The sequence below is a fragment of the Pseudopodoces humilis genome, chromosome 4, assembly GCF_049639895.1.
Source record: "Pseudopodoces humilis isolate 2021_Gansu_Grassland_sample_001 chromosome 4, ASM4963989v1, whole genome shotgun sequence".
In the NCBI taxonomy this organism is placed as follows: Eukaryota; Metazoa; Chordata; class Aves; order Passeriformes; family Paridae; genus Pseudopodoces; species Pseudopodoces humilis.
The window spans coordinates 59,648,329-59,655,595 of record NC_142203.1 but is presented as its reverse complement, the minus strand read 5'-3'; the positions used below and the strand labels follow the sequence as shown (position 1 = coordinate 59,655,595).

General features: G+C 41.0%; 1 long non-coding RNA gene across 1 annotated transcript; it reads left to right on the top strand.

The window, feature by feature from the left end:
• Positions 1-146: 146 nt before the first annotated feature.
• Positions 147-2,298, top strand: LOC148184512 (uncharacterized). Its single transcript, XR_015772411.1, has 3 exons — positions 147-294; positions 714-819; positions 1,175-2,298. It is a non-coding gene; the product is annotated as an uncharacterized LOC148184512 (long non-coding RNA).
• The last annotated feature ends 4,969 nt before the right edge of the window (positions 2,299-7,267 follow it).

Sequence of the window (7,267 nt, the reverse complement as noted above, 5' to 3'; positions counted from 1 at the left end):
CGGGGCTCGGCCCGCCCCCGTCTGGCCCCGCCCGGAGAGGGCGCCCGCCCGCCGGCACGGGCGGCTGGAGGAACAGCCGGCGGAGCGCGCGGGGCCCGCCGGAGCGGCTGACTCGGACACCCCGGGCCGGGAGCGCCGAGCGGGAGCGGACCTGGCCGTGTCACCTCGGTACCGGGTGCTGGTGTGCAGGAGAGCTGGCGTCAAAGCAGACCCCCACGCCGAAGTGTCAGGAACGTGAAACGAAACTCCAAAGCCTTTAGCCTTTCTGGTGTTCTGCTCTGGCAAACCAAAGAAGTAAAATTTTCTGTTATAAATGAAATTAGAATTTTGACAACTAGGTCTCTTGAGCTAATAACAGTTTAATTAAAAATTAATACAATTTAGTAAGTTGAATAGTAATTTGGAATAAAAGAATGCAGTTTAGTAAAAGGGTACAATTTAGTAAAAAATACAATTTATATATATAACTTACCAGTAATTAAGTATGATTAAAAAATAAGCAAAACCGACCGGGGTACGGGGAGGGCTTGTTACCCCACTTCACGTACAAAACTGACCAGGGTACGGAGAGGGTTCCCCACCCTGCCTCACATACAAAACAAAGCACTTCAAGCTAAACTTATATATTGTATGCTTATACATATTCATTAATGTTTCCCGTAAGTTTCCTCCTATTTCCAATTTTTCTGATTTTATGTCACTATTCTTCACAGCACATGCTTCACTTGTTGTTAGGGGGTCTTCAGTCTTCTTTTGGTGGTCTTTTGGACAAAGGCTTCTCCTCTTCCTCGTCCTTTGGATATCCTTACAGGTTTGCACGTGCGTACTAAGCGTTGTGTTATGTAAGTCTACTAATTAGTCTTATATTTACTGATTTTTAGGCCCTATGCCTAAAGTCATTCTAATTTTGTCCATCTCAAGGCCGATTTCATCTTAGGACATCACTTATCTTCCAAACTGCATTCTGTACCTCAATTTTAACATGTAACATCTGTAAAGGAATGCATCTGCCTTGTAACACTGATTCTTTTGATTGCTTCTAATAATAACTTTCCAAATAGTTAAAATTTAGTTAGCACAAATCAATTCCATTTATTACATTTTCTTTGCAGTTTTTTTTATCTAAAACATGTCATGTCTACCATGTGCAAGTTATATCTACTCCTTTTTACAGAATCACAGAATTTTTAGGATTGGAAGGGACCTCAGGAGATTCCCTGGTCCAAAGCCCTGCCACAGGATCAGTGTTCAATGTCTCAAGAGAGGAAGATTCCATGACTTCCCTGAGCACTGCCACCCTCAATGTAAAGTTCTTCCTCGTGTTTAGGTAGAACTTTTTTTGTTTTAATGTATGGCCATTATATCTTGTCCTGTTGCTGGGCACCACTGAAGAGAGTCTGGCACCATCCTGTTGGCACCTGTCTTTGAGATATTTGTACACATCATTGGCATCTCCTCTCAGTCTTCTGTAGGTTAAACAGGTCCTGTAGTCTCTCCTCATTAGAGAGGTGCTCCAGACCCCTCATCATCTTTGTTGCCCTTGACTGGACTGTCTCTGGTACTCATTGTCTTTCTTTGTACTGAGGAGCCCAGAACTGGATACTGTACTCCAGATGTGGCCTCACTAGGGCAAAGCAGAGGGAGAGGAGCACATCCCTTGACCTGCTGGCCACACTCTTCCTGTTCTCTTAGTTGCATTTTTTGTCCCTCTACACATAAAGCTGGATTGGGCTGTCTTTAGCTTGATTCCTTCATCCCAGGCTATGAAGACTGATGCTTCTAATTTTGGATTCACAAGTTTCTGCTTCTGGCCAAATTTCAATTGCCATACTCACTATATTGAATGTAGCTCTTGGGTGTTGGACGTGTCCTTCCTTTTGTTCCGTCTCACCTGTGGAATTTTTTATCCATTAGTTGTGGGGAAACCTGATTGATGGTACTAGTTGAATGCTTGAGAAACACAGGCAGTTTGGCTGGGCCCAGCAGGGAGGACGGGGGCAGCTGGGGACTGGCTGGTTTTCTTGGGCTGGAGAGCGAGACACTCTCTCAGAGCTGTTGTGGCTGGGAGAAGGGAATTTGCCATCACCCAGACGGAGCTGCTGCTGCTGCTTCTTTCTTCTCTGTGTGCCTCGCACCCCCTGTCCTGCCGGGACGTGTGGCAGTGCCAGCCACCGCCGCAGAGCTGCTGATACACCTCGCTCGTCCACCAGCCCAGGATCTCTGCTCGTCCCTGCTGTTCCAGCCGAGTGTTCCTCAGAGCCCTGCAGGAGCAGCGGGACTGCCCACCCGAGGGGGTTGTGAAACAAAGCCTCTCCTCCATCCCTTCCCACCTCGGCTGAGAAGGCTGTCACAGGATCTCTGGTTCTGTTTTGTTGTTAATGCTGTAGTTATTGTTGTTTGTGTGCCTCGTTATACACACTAGTAAAGAACTGTTATTCCTATCCCCAGATCTCTTCCTGAGAGCCCCTTGATTTCAAAATTATAGTAATTCCTGCCCTCCCTACCAGACACCTGTCTTCCAAACCAAGACAGCTCTACTGGAGGGGTGGTATGTGTTACAGCAACACTCACAGGCAGTAGTGAAACAGAGAAATTAATAATTAGGAATCAAGCATCAAGAAATGCTTTGACTAAAAGAGGGAGGGCTGACAAAACCATATGAGATGCTTACTGCTCCCACAAGAGCAGGAAGAGAGCAAGACTACAAGGTAAGGTAAAGAGTTAGAATGCACAAACAGGATAAGGGGATTCTTTGGACCCCTAAGCTGGGAAAAATGGTATAAAAGTCTGAAAGACGGTCAAAGGACTAAAAGGAGCATGCACAAGGAGACAAGGTGAAAAGTTCAATTGCGAGAAAGATTGATTACTTCATCCCAAAGACCCCCAGATGACCACCAGAGTGACCAACAAGGAGCAGTGCACAGTCGCAAAGAGGCATGGAGCTAATTTTAATATGAAGCAGGGACAGGCGGGTTTAGGAAATGGATTATGTATTAGGTGTATTGTGTAACCCTAGTTTGCAGAGAATAAAAAGAGAGGGGCAAGTCTCCAGGCTGTGCATGTTTTTGCAGGAGATATCCCTCATGCACCTCAGAGCTGAATAAATACATACTTACTCTTATAACTTACTCTGTGGGTTATAGAGTTTTCTTTCTGCATATCAGTAGCGGCCCAGGCTGTGTCCCACATGAGACATTGGAGAGGCTCAAGGCTGTACACAAAGTGGATGGCTGCTTTGGATGCACCCTAAATTTGGTTTGGAGACAGTGTAGAGATCTCAAGCTAGTTCAGGTGCTTGAGCAGGAGATTTAACGATGATCAATTCATTTTTCTGGGACCTGCTGCTCTGAGAAACAGAGTAAATTAAATTGAGTCATGCTGCACTGACGAGTCTAATACAATTTCAGTATTCAAAGTGTTTGTATGCCTTCAAACTACACAGCAACTACAATGTAGTCATACTTCTCTAAATGTACCTGGGGTAGAATGCTGACAACATAAAAATTGCAAGTCTTTGCAGAAACACATATTTTAGTATAGTTGTCACAGTCACTAGCAGCTTCATCAGCACCTCAACCTCTGTTGCCTGACCAGCCTTCATGTTTTTTGAAGTTACCTGGTAAAAATGGTCAGCAATAGACAGATGGGCTATGTCAGGGCACACTGCACATACTCAAACATTAAGAAGGAAATGTCAATCCTTTCCACTCAAAAATTAAAAACCAGATTTAATCTTTTCCACCTCTCACTGATCCAGAATGCCATTATAACCCAATAATGCTACTTAGCCTCTCTAAATTTCATTCCCTCTAAATACAACAAATCCAGTTCCCTATTTTCTTGAAGCCTCAGGTTGGATAAGGCAAATAGCTTCTCATGAACTCAGAATGTGTAACATATACACAAGCCTTCATCTTATCAATAAAATTGCACAGAAAATTCAGCAGGAAAAAAAAATCTCAATTCAGGGAAGTACATATTTGCTACTATATATATTTTATTAATAGGAATTCTCCCCAATTGGGATGCAAATACCTATTTCCTAATTCCTGAAGTAGTAGTTTACTTCAAAGTCATTTGACTGTTTAACATGATCAAGCTTTTCGATAGTGCACAATTTTACAGAAAAATGTATTGTTAATTTGCTACTTAAAATATTTTATCAGACTTAGAACTGAGTTTTTAAATTCTAATTCAGTCCTCTTTGATAAAATTGTATGAGCTCATAGTTCTATCACAGCAGGTCATGATGCATATTCCAGAGCTGCCACATAAGGTGCATCAACTACTCTGGGAAAAACTAGTGCTCAGAGCTGTTGACAGAAGGCTGCAAGGAAAATAAAAATTACTGGATTCTAAAGCATACCAGTGAAAAGGATTTGCATTTGCATTTGCATACACATATATGCATATATACATATGTGAAAATACACATATGTATTTTCATTAGCATTCAGTTTTGCATTTGTAAATTGTAGCAATACAGAAAATCATACAAATACATGCATATTCAAGTACTTAAGATAAAGAAAAGGAAAAAATCTGGATCTTGAAGGTTTGAAAAGAACTGCTCTGATCCTGTGTCACAGCGGGTGTTGCGCTTATATTCTACACTGTTAGAAGATGTTTTACCTCCCAGTGGTTTTTACCGAGTGCAGATCAAGATAAAGAGTAAGCATGAGCTAGAATTGTTTTTAATGGAAATGGAAAGGAGGAGGGATATGATTGCATATCATATCCCTGTGCTTTCTTGTTTTTTTTCCAGGAACAGGAGAACCTGAAATTATAAAATCTAGCTTGGAAACAAAAACTTGTACTTGGGTGAAGCCTGGTATGGTGCTGGTGGGGAGCTTCTTCTGGAGCCCAGTGCTTTCATGAGGGGTGTTTTGCCCTCTGCCTTGCCTCCCTGAACAGAGAGGCAAGGTGAGATTGCTATTTCCATTTTACAAGGACTCAGAATTAGACATGGCAGAAGAAAATATACCTATGCAGACATAAAGCAAATCAAATAATTCCATCATTGCAGATGCAATTTTTCATAGCTTATAAAAAATCCATGGAGTTCTGTATTTCAAGGTGTCTTTTCTGTTGAATTGGAATCAAGAAGATGGGACAAAAATCTGCCTAAACTGTACTTTATGATGTAATGGAGAATGATACATTATATATGTGTTTTAGCTATATTTTATCATCTGACTTAATCTCAAACAAAAAACTGTTTCAATTGATTGAAACAGTAAAGAAAGTGGAAACAAGCAAAATTAATTATCAAAAACCTGAAACATACAAACAAAAAAAAACAATGCAATGAAACGGAACAGTTATAGGTGGGGAATTGTAAGACAAAGAGGGCAGAAGCTCTAGAAGAAAAATCTCTTGATCTGTAGCAATTTTTTCTCCTTCACTCTTTAAGAAGGGTAAACTTTAATCTTTTGCTTCCTGCACTCTTAGTGTGTGTTGTCATGGACATATCTAAGACACATATGATGATCAGAGCATGTTTGAAGTCTTAGTTTGTGTCTGGGTGGTATGGATATAGTGCTACTTTTTTACTTCAGTCCACACTCTTCCAGCAAATGGTTGCCCAAATCCCTAGTGTAATAGCTTCAAATAACCCTTTCTGTAGGCATAAGAAAAAAAATGCAAAGCCTGCTTATTTGACAAATGGAGCTGGTCTTAGACCTTTTGGCTGTATCTGTCCTAGAAAATTAAATATGCTCAGGGATGTTTGCTTTAAAACCACCAGGAAGCACAGAACTTCTGTCAGAACACAGAACTTACGTAAAGAACTGCATGTATCTCTGCAGCCAAAACCTCTACTTCTGTCAGAGACAACCTGTTGTAGGTGGACAGTTGAACACAGCAACCTGAAGGGTAATGAGGAGGAAGGCTGCTGGTCAGGAAATGCACAGGAACCATCCTAATAGTTTGATGTCAAGCATGTCACAGCACTGTTCAACTTACTGGAAAAGAAATATAAAAATACAGTATCTCCCACCAATCTATATTCTTTGAGCTGTGGGAGGAGAGGGTGAAAGAAACCCCATCTGTGCATTATGTATATTGCTTACTACTCCTAATCACATTTCTTGTTGTGCAGATGCCATCAATTTGAGGATTTTATTTCAACAGAGATTGGATCTGCAGAGTAAGTTTAAAATCTCCTAGTTGATTGTCATGGTTTAACTCAGTTGGCATCTAAGGACTGTGTAAATGTGTAAGCCTTCTTATTTTCCCCAGATACGGAGAAAAGTCAGAAAAAGCCTGTAAACTTGTAGATTGAGATAGGAACAGTTAAATAATTGAAACAAAGTAAAATATAATGATGCTAATTATAATAATGTTGAGAGGAATGATGGATTTGTCTTTACAAACAAGCTGTGGGTCTACTGATAGATGAAACTAGCACTGAGAGATAAAAGAAACAATGGGATTCCACTGATTGATGAATGGAAAAAGTTTATGAAGCCTTTACAAACAAACTGTAAGTTTGCTGGTAAATGAAATTGGACATTGAAAGATGAGACAATGTGAAACACCATAAATTCTGTAAGAATTAAAAATTAAGAGGGGGGTTATACGTTTGAGCGGAATCTTAGGTTTCAGGCATTCCGGGAAGTCTGGACCTCTCAAGTATCTCAGCCAATGGGGAAAGAGAAAGGGACATGCAGCTGGAAAATTAGGATAAAAAGGAGGCTGCATCCTCCAAAATTTGAGACACCTCAGAGGAATGCTCCATGGCCTCTCCCTTTATTTGAATAAAGTAAAAGGACTCCTCTGTCTCCTTTTTGGACATAAACCTCTGGTGTCTGTGGATTAATTTTCCTGACAATAACAATAGTATCTTCATCATCAACAACAATAATAATTAAACAGAGAGAGAAAGGAATAAAACCCCAGAAAGGCAAGAGGTGCTCAATTGCAGTTGGTCACCATCCAATCATAGATGTCCAGCCTGTCATCATGCAGCAACAATTAGTACCTCGCAGCCAGCTCCCCCTGTTCATAGCCTGGCCATGTCAGTCTGTATATGGAATATTCCTTTGACCAGCTAGGGCCAACTCTCCTGGCCATGCTTTCTCAGCTTTTGTGCACCTGATCGCTGCAGAACATGGGACACTGAAATGTCCTTGGCTATGGAAAGTAAATAACAACAACAACAATAATATCTAACAATAGAAGAAAACAACAATAAACAACAATTTAATTTTAGTTTAAATAAGCAGCTTCCTTTTGGTGAAACTTACAAAAACTGGAAGATTTATAG